Consider the following 8,501-nt stretch of genomic DNA (forward strand, 5'->3'; position numbering starts at 1 on the left):
CCTGGGCACAGAGAAGTTAAGGGCATGGATCTGACAAAAACCTGGGACACAGGAGATTGTTCGCTTTTCTGTGAGGACCTCCTGAACAGCAGTGGCCACGAGTTCCCCTCCCAGGGACAAGAGGGCGGCATGATGCCATCTTCCTCCTCCACCACCCTTCCCTCTCCCATGCCCACCAGCACAGTCAGACTTCAGAGAGAAACCAGTGCCTCCAGTGGAGTCTGAAGTTCCCTATGCTAAACACCCCCTTCCCCTCCCAACCTCCCACCCTGGCCTGGCAGGGGCATCTTTATAGGGCAAGTCTGTTTCTGAGCTACCCCAGTGGTCCTCTCCCTCAGAAGACCAACACAGGACCCCTGCATGTACCAAGTCCACTGATTAAAGAGTTCTCCAAAGCATCAACTTCAGTTCTGATGGAAATAGGACCAGGCTTTCTTTTTTTTTTTTTCTTCTTTTAATTTTTTATTTCTTATTTTTGTTTTATTTTTTCTTTATCTTTTTTTTTTTTTTTTCAAAATCAGGCTTATAACTTTTTGTTCATTTGTTGGTTTGTTTGTTTCTTTGTCTTATTTTTCAGATCAGGCTATTTTTTTTTTCTTTCCTTACTCTTTTTTCCTTCTTTCTTTCTTATTCTTTGGAATCAAGCTTATAGTTTTTTGTCTGTTTGTTTGCTTTTTTGTTACTTTTCTCTTTTCTTGGATCAGCCTTTTTTGTTTGTTTGTTTTTTTCTTTTCCAGGCTTATCTTAACAAACAGCACAAGGCACACCTAGCTAAAGGTCCAAACACTCCCCACTACAAGCTACCCGAAGTAGCCATACTTATATCAGACAAACTAGATTTTAAGCCAAAGACTATAATAAGAAACTATAATACGAAGGACCCTATAACATAATAAAGGGGTCTAGCCAACAAAAAGATCTAAAAATTGTAAATATTTATGCCCCTAACTTGGGAGCAGCCATATACATAACCCAATTAATAACAAACTTAAACTCATTGTTAATAATACGATAATAGTAGGAGACTTTAACATCCCACTCACAGCAATGGACAGATCATCTAAGCAGAAGATCAACAAGGAAACAAAGGCTTTGAATGACACACTGGACCAGATGGTCATAACAGATATATACGGAGCATTTCATCCTAAGGCAGCAGAATACACATTCTTTTCAGGTCCACATGGGACATTCTCCAGAATAGATCACATACTGGGTCACAGGTCAAGCCTCAACTGGTACAAAAAGATTGAGATCATACCATGCATAATTTCAGACGACAATGCTATGAAACTTGAGGTCAACACAAGAAAAAATTTGGAAGGACCACAAACACATGGAGGTTAAAGAACATCCTACTAAAGAATGAATGGGTCAGCCAGAAAATTAAAGAAAATTTTAAAAAATATGTGGAAGCAAATGAAAATGAAAACACAATATTCTAAACCTTTGGGATGCAGCAAAGGCTATCCTAAGGGGGAAGTATATAGCAATATGGGCTTCCTCAAAAAGCAAGAGAAGTCTCAAATACACAACCTAACCTTATACCTAAAGGAGCTGGAGAAAGAACAGCAAATAAAGCCTAAATCCAGCAGGAGAAGGAAAATAATAAAGATTAGAGCAGAAATCAATAATATAGAAATAAAAAAAGATCAACAAAACTAGGAACTGGTTCTTTGAAAGAATTAATAAGATTGATAACCCTTAGCCAGGCTTATCAAAAAAAAAAAAAAAAAAGAGAGAGAGAGAGAGAGAGAAAGGACCCAAATAAATAAAATCATGAATAAAAGAGGAGAGATCACAACCAACACCAAAGAAATACAAACAATATGCAAGAGAATATTATGAGCAATTATATGCTAACAAATTAGGCAATCTGGAACAAATGGATATATTTCTAGAAACATATAAACTACCAAAACTGAAACAGGAAGAAATAGAAAACCTGAACAAACCCATACCCAGCAAAGAAATTGAATCAGTAATCAAAAATCTCCCCAAAAACAAGAGTCCAGGGGTGGTTGGCTTCACAGGTGAGTTCTCCTAAATGTTTATTTTTAAAATTTATTTATTTATTTTCCACCAAAAAGTTAAAGAAGTGTTATTAATACCTCTTCTTCTGAAACTATTCCAAAAAATAGAAATTGAAGGAGAACTTCCAAAATCATTCTATGAGGCCAGCATTACCCTGATACCAAAACAAGATCTATATACACACAATGGAATATTACTCAGCCATCAAAAAAAGAAATATCATTTGCAACAACGTGGATAGAACTAGAGTGTACTACGCAAAGTGAAATAAGTCAGTCAGAGAAAGACAAATACCATATGATTTCACTCATAGGTGGAATTTAAGAAACAAAACTGATGAACGTAGGGGAAGGGAAGGAAAAATAAAATAAGATTAAAACGGGGGGGACAAACCTTAAGAGATTCAACTATAGGGAACAGAGGGTTGCTGGAGGGAGGTCCTTGGGGGGATGGGGTAATTGGGTGATGGGCATTAAGAAGAGCATTGGATGTAGGGAGCACTGGGTGATACACGCAACTGATGAATCACTAAATTCTACCCCTGAAACTAATAATACACTATAACTTGAATTAAAAAAACAAACAAACAAAAAAGGTACTTCATTTTCTCAAAGCCATTAACTATTCTTCCTAAAACCAGTTTTCCTTTTGCTCTTCTGTTTTTTTAAATAGAATCAGCGTTGTTCCCATTACTCAACATGTAAACCTTGGAGTTATAGTCTTAATAGTCCTTTTCCTATATGCAGTTTTACTTTCGATTCCTGCTCATAACTGTTGCTTCGATTTCACCTTCCACTCACTGGCCCTCTTCCCCATGACCATCATCATCTTGTGCCTCTAGCTTTGCAGTGACCTATGTGGTCTTTCTGTACTGGTGCTTCTTCCTTCTCATCACATATGCTTGATCTTAAAATATGTCTTTCATTTTATCAAGGGCAAGGGCTTTCCATATCTCCACATTATTTATAGCATTGAGTTTAAACTACTTTGTCATTCAAAGTCTTTCATAGTTGGAGACCATCTTAACTATGAAGCCTTATATACTGTTACCCTACATGCATGTTTTCTCCAACATATTTTTCCATGTATTGTAACTCTGGTAGTAATCTGACTTCCACTCCTTTTGGTCTTCTTTATTCCAGTCTCTACTGCATTATTTCCATCATTCCTGTGTATATTTCATGCCCAACTACCTCTTTCTGTTCTGATTTTGAGAGCTACTTATTTAGATCCTATCATAAATGAACAAATATTATTATTTTTTAATGTATTCCTATCTTTAAACTGCTAGTGCTTTAAAAGCAGGGACTCTTTTCTTTTTTCCTATATTTATTCCATGATGCTACATGCACATATCAGTATGAAACTCCTAGTTTCTCTGTCTTGACATAGCAGATCAACCCACCTGAATTACTTGGAAGGGATACAACTTTTTCCTTTTTTTAAGGGATGCAACTTTAAATTACTATTTCTGTCAAAATCAGTACTCGTATTGAGCACTGGTTGATGTATGAAATTGTTGAATCACTATATTATACACCTGAAACTGATATAATACTGTATGTGAACTAACTGGGGTTAAAATACAAACTTAAAAAAATTACTGTTTCTGTCACAATCAAAAGAATAGCTATCATCATATAATACATCTTAATACTAGAACAGATCAACCTGACGCTCACCCAGGTGACTAGTAGATGCTGGCAGCTAGCAGATCCTGAGTCACTCTCAGAGTGGAATATTTGGTACATGTGTGAAATATTCTTATAGAGAAACATCTTTTGGTAATATTTGCTTTCATGATCACTTCCATGTTTCGTGTTTGCACACCGTAGTCTCCTCTTTCCGTTTATGTACAGTCTGTCTCCTGGAAGGTGAGCACTGGGTTGAAGCTCACCTTCTCTGTACAGCTTAATTTCTTTTTAAAAAAATTTTTGTATTTTTTTTTAAAGATTTTATTTATTTATTCGACAGAGATAGAGACAGCCAGTGAGAGAGAGAACACAAGCAGGGGGAGTGGGAGAGGAAGAAGCAGGCTCATAGTGGAGGAGCCTGATGTGGGGCTCGATCCCGTAATGCCGGGATCACGCCCTGAGCCGAAGGCAGAAGCTTAACCGCTGTGCCACCCAGGAGCCCCAAAATTTTTGTATTTTTTAAAAAGATTTTATTTATTCATTTGAGAGAGAGAGACAGAGCACAAGCAGGGGGAGAAGCAGAGGGAGAGGGAGAGCAGAGGGAGAGGGAGAAGCAGACTCGCTGCTGAGCCGGGAAGCTGGACATGGGGCTTGATCCCATGCTTAACCATCTGAGCCACCCAGGTGCCCCACGCATAGCTTAATTTCTGCTTCGCTTATGCTCCACTATGGTCAGGGAAATTTTCTGTTACTCTTATCCTTAACTACTGATTCCCTATTTGAGATCATGCAACTTTTCCTTTTCAAAAAGCTAGCCTTCCCACGTATGTGTTGAAATCTGTTGTGTTTCTTTGCCAATAGAATTTGAATTCTCATCTTAACCTGAATGTTGCTAAATACCTCTACCATCGTACAACATTTCTTTCCCATTACCGAGGACACTCATGAACTTTAAAAAAAATTGGTCCCAATATTCACCCTGGCAGAACACTGCTTGCTATGTCCCCTCCGGGTAACATTACTCTCATGGAGGAAATTTATTCTGAATGACCCTCCAACTAGCAATTAGGCAGTCTGGGCCATAATTTCTCATTGAGTTGATAATGGTGTAATGAAGGAAAGAATGTAAAGCTTTGCTAAAGTCAAAAGGTTCTCCATTGTCTCTCTTCCATCTACCTATCCTGTCATTTCTTCATAGAAGATTAATCTTATAATTTCATAAAATGCTGACACAAGCTTTATGGCTTCATCACCAAGTAGTTGATGTTCTCATTATGGCCTTCTTGTGCCTGGGATAATTCTTTTTACAACATATTTGAATTCAGACAAAGATGGAATTTCAGAGGGTTATAGGAGTATGCTTTCTTTCTTGAAAATTTTCTGATATTTCTTCATAACTGAAGGGAATGCCTAGCAAAGCTTGTGCCATCTTAAATTTGTTAAATTTTTTTCTAATTTGATAGGATGGAGCTCTGTTGCAGTCTGTAAGATTATAGCATAGGCTCTGTTTCTGTTGTGTAATAGTCATTCTCAAATGTGCCAGAGGAGGAGATAGTAAAAACAGAGTTTATTTTTTGAGTGCTCACTGTGTCCTAGTGACTTTGTTCTTCTTCTTCTTGTTTTTTGTTGTGTTTTGTTTTTTTTAGAGACCAGAGCGGGGGAGGGGGCAGAGACAGAGAATCTTAAGCAGGGCTCCATCTCACGACCCTGATCATGACCTGACCAGATCAAGAGTGGGGACCCTTAGTGATTCTCTTCTAAGGACAACTTTATATATCATGAACATGAGCCATTCAAAAGAAGCAAAGGAGCCCGTTAGGATAAATGTATGATAAATGGTAGTTATGGTGTCAGAAAATAACTTTCTTCTGAGGCTTATCTTATTATACACTATCATACGAGCTGAGATAGTGAAATTCACTCAGGTTTAATTTGGCCTGACGTTGGAATGTATTGTCCATGACACCCAGTGTCTAAACTGGCAGGTTTTTATTTCTCTGAACAGTCTAAATAAGGCCATTGAAATGATCAGGGATTAGTGTGTGTGCCCACAGCACACATCTCCAGAGCTATCCCAGGTTTAATGTGCATTCATCAAGCTACTAGGATGCCCTTCAAAGCTGCTGCCTACAGTAGAGCTTCTTAAACACATACTGCAGAGCTTGTGCCGCTGTGTGGGCTTCAAGAAGGAAAATACCACTTCTCCTTGGTGGACGTGGCATTTGAGTTGGTTTAGTTTGCATCTTACTAAATCCATCAGGTCTTTTAATCCTTCTTATCGTATCTTTATTTTTTTTTAATTAGTTTTTCTCATGCACCTCTCCAAACAGACCCTATAATTAATTAGATTTCTAATTTTTATCTATTTTACTTTATTTCCTTAATATTTCTGATGCTTCTCTGTTTTTCTGATTCATTAGGTTCTTACTTCATCTTCCTAATTCCTTTAGCTATTCTATGGATAGATGGTGCTATTTTTTTTTTTCTGTATGGCTCCATTGTATTTGATGCTTAACTTACTTTCATTTTTCCTTAATTATTAATAAATTAAACATTGAAATTGCAGCAATAGTTTTGGCCATATACCTTCTTAGTGAGAAGGCAGACTAAGCTGCTTTAACAAACAGATCCCAGAATACAATTGCTCAAGCAAGGTAGTAATGTATTTCTTTCCAATATAATAGGCCAGATAAGTCCAAGCCATTAAGTCGCTCTGCTTTACAGTATCATTCAGGGACCTAAGTTCATTTTCTTATTCTGGCATTCCTGCAGTATTATCTTCATCTGCATGCATCATCAGAACCAAGACAACACAACTCCCAGATCTAGTCGAAAGAATAGAAAAAGAGAAAAATTCCAGAGTAAGTGACTTTATCTATTATGGTAATGACCTGGAAGTTGCACCAGTTATTTTTCTAAATCTCATTGGCCAGACCATAGTTACATGGCAAACGTAGTTACAAAAAAGGCTGAAAAATGTGGTCTCTATCTTTGTAACTTTCTAAATCAGTAGGAAGAAAAACAAAATCAATGCTGGAGGCCTACTCCATATTTTAATAAGCAATAAGCTGTCATTTTTATTGTTTCCTAAATATTTCATGTTTTAATTTTCCCCTTTGATTCAATAGTAATTTGGGAGAATTTTTGAATTCCATTAATTTGACTTAAAAATATTTTTCTTAATTTCTAATTTAATTCTGTAGTGACTAAAGAACTAGATCAGTTTACTTCCTCTTCCCCCCTCCTCCCCCTCCCCTCCCCCTCCTCCTTTTCCTCCCCATCTCCCTCCTCCTCCTCCTTCTTCTATAAGAGGGCCTGGGTCTCCATCAATTACTGTAAATGTTCCATGGATTCTTGAAAAGAAAGTCTAAAATCCAAATATACCTCATTTAAAAATCCAAATATACCTCATAACAACTTCGTTGATCAAATTTTCACTCAAAAACTAAAGACGTACCAAACATTGGATAATTGAATTTAAATTAAAAAAAATTTTTCACTTGTCAACATATTTCACTACTTACTGTTCATAGAGGTAATGAAAGAGTGGCATTAAGATCTCCCAAAATAATTGTGTCTCTAGCATTTTTGCTTTATGTATTTTTATTCTGTCATCCGACACATAAAATTCCATGACTCTTTTATTCTGAAGGTTATAAGTTTTATTAATATAAAATAACCTTGTTTGTCCTTTTTAAATTTTTATTTGAATTTAATATTTCATACTATTAATGTTGAAGTTTTTGCTTTGTTATTATTAGTTTAGTGAGTTTAGTAAGGAGAAAGATGAATTATTTTGGGGTGTAAGAAGATTTATTTAGCATGAAGAGTGCTTGTTGGTGGTGGCAGGGGAGAGTGTGGAACATTTTGAATAATTGGAAAAAGAAAAACTAAGGACTTTCTGGTAAGGAAGAAATTGAGAAACTTTTCCTTCTCCAAGATTCAAGTTATGAAATCTATCAATATAGACAAAAGTGACCTGTCCAGATTCTGGTAACTGGAGAATAAATAAGCTTCTGGAGGTAACATCACTGTAAGGGTTTAAACAGGTTGGATCAGTGAACTTATGTGAGCACTAAGTTGGTTGTTAAAGGTGAAATATGCTCTAGTTTCCTAAAGTAGTGGACATAGAACTTTCCCAAACCAGTCATCTTTTGCTCAAAAGAACTAAGTCTGCAAGTAAATCTAAACTGCTTTACATTCAAGAGCCTAGGTAAATGTTGACAAGAATATTTTGGTGCATCAAAAAATGGAGGGAGGGATGTTTTTTGTGGAAAATTCTCTGTGGGAGATTGATAATTGCACGCAATTCTTGAATATAAAATTTCCATTTCTCCATCCCATTCTTAGGTTTTGCCATGTGACTTACTATGACTAGTGGAATTGAGATAATATGCCATCCTATTACCAAACAATATTTTAAAGAAAATTGTATGGTTCAGTTCAGCATTTTGTGTTTTTTCCCTCAGCCATGAGAATAGTTCCAAATAGGAGATGCTTCTTCTGCCAGACCCGAGAATGGAGACTTGTGAATATCGGAAATGAACCCTAGCACAGAGCATAACTGCCAAGTGATTAGCCACCTACATGTACTAAGAGTAAGGAAAAAACAAAAGAAAACAAACTTCAGTAGTTTTAAGTCCCTGTAATTTGGGGGGAGGCTATTTATTACACAGCATAACCTAACAAAACTGACTAACACAGAAATTTGTATCTGGAAGTTTTGCCTCTCATGGCAATATGGGAGAAGACAGTAAATCTTTTGGACATGTTTAAACAATGGGAAGATTTCTCATTTATTTTGGATACACAGAATGAAAGGTCTAGATAAGA

Source organism: Ursus arctos, unplaced genomic scaffold (genome assembly GCF_023065955.2).
Source record: "Ursus arctos isolate Adak ecotype North America unplaced genomic scaffold, UrsArc2.0 scaffold_4, whole genome shotgun sequence".
Classification (NCBI taxonomy): domain Eukaryota; kingdom Metazoa; phylum Chordata; class Mammalia; order Carnivora; family Ursidae; genus Ursus; species Ursus arctos.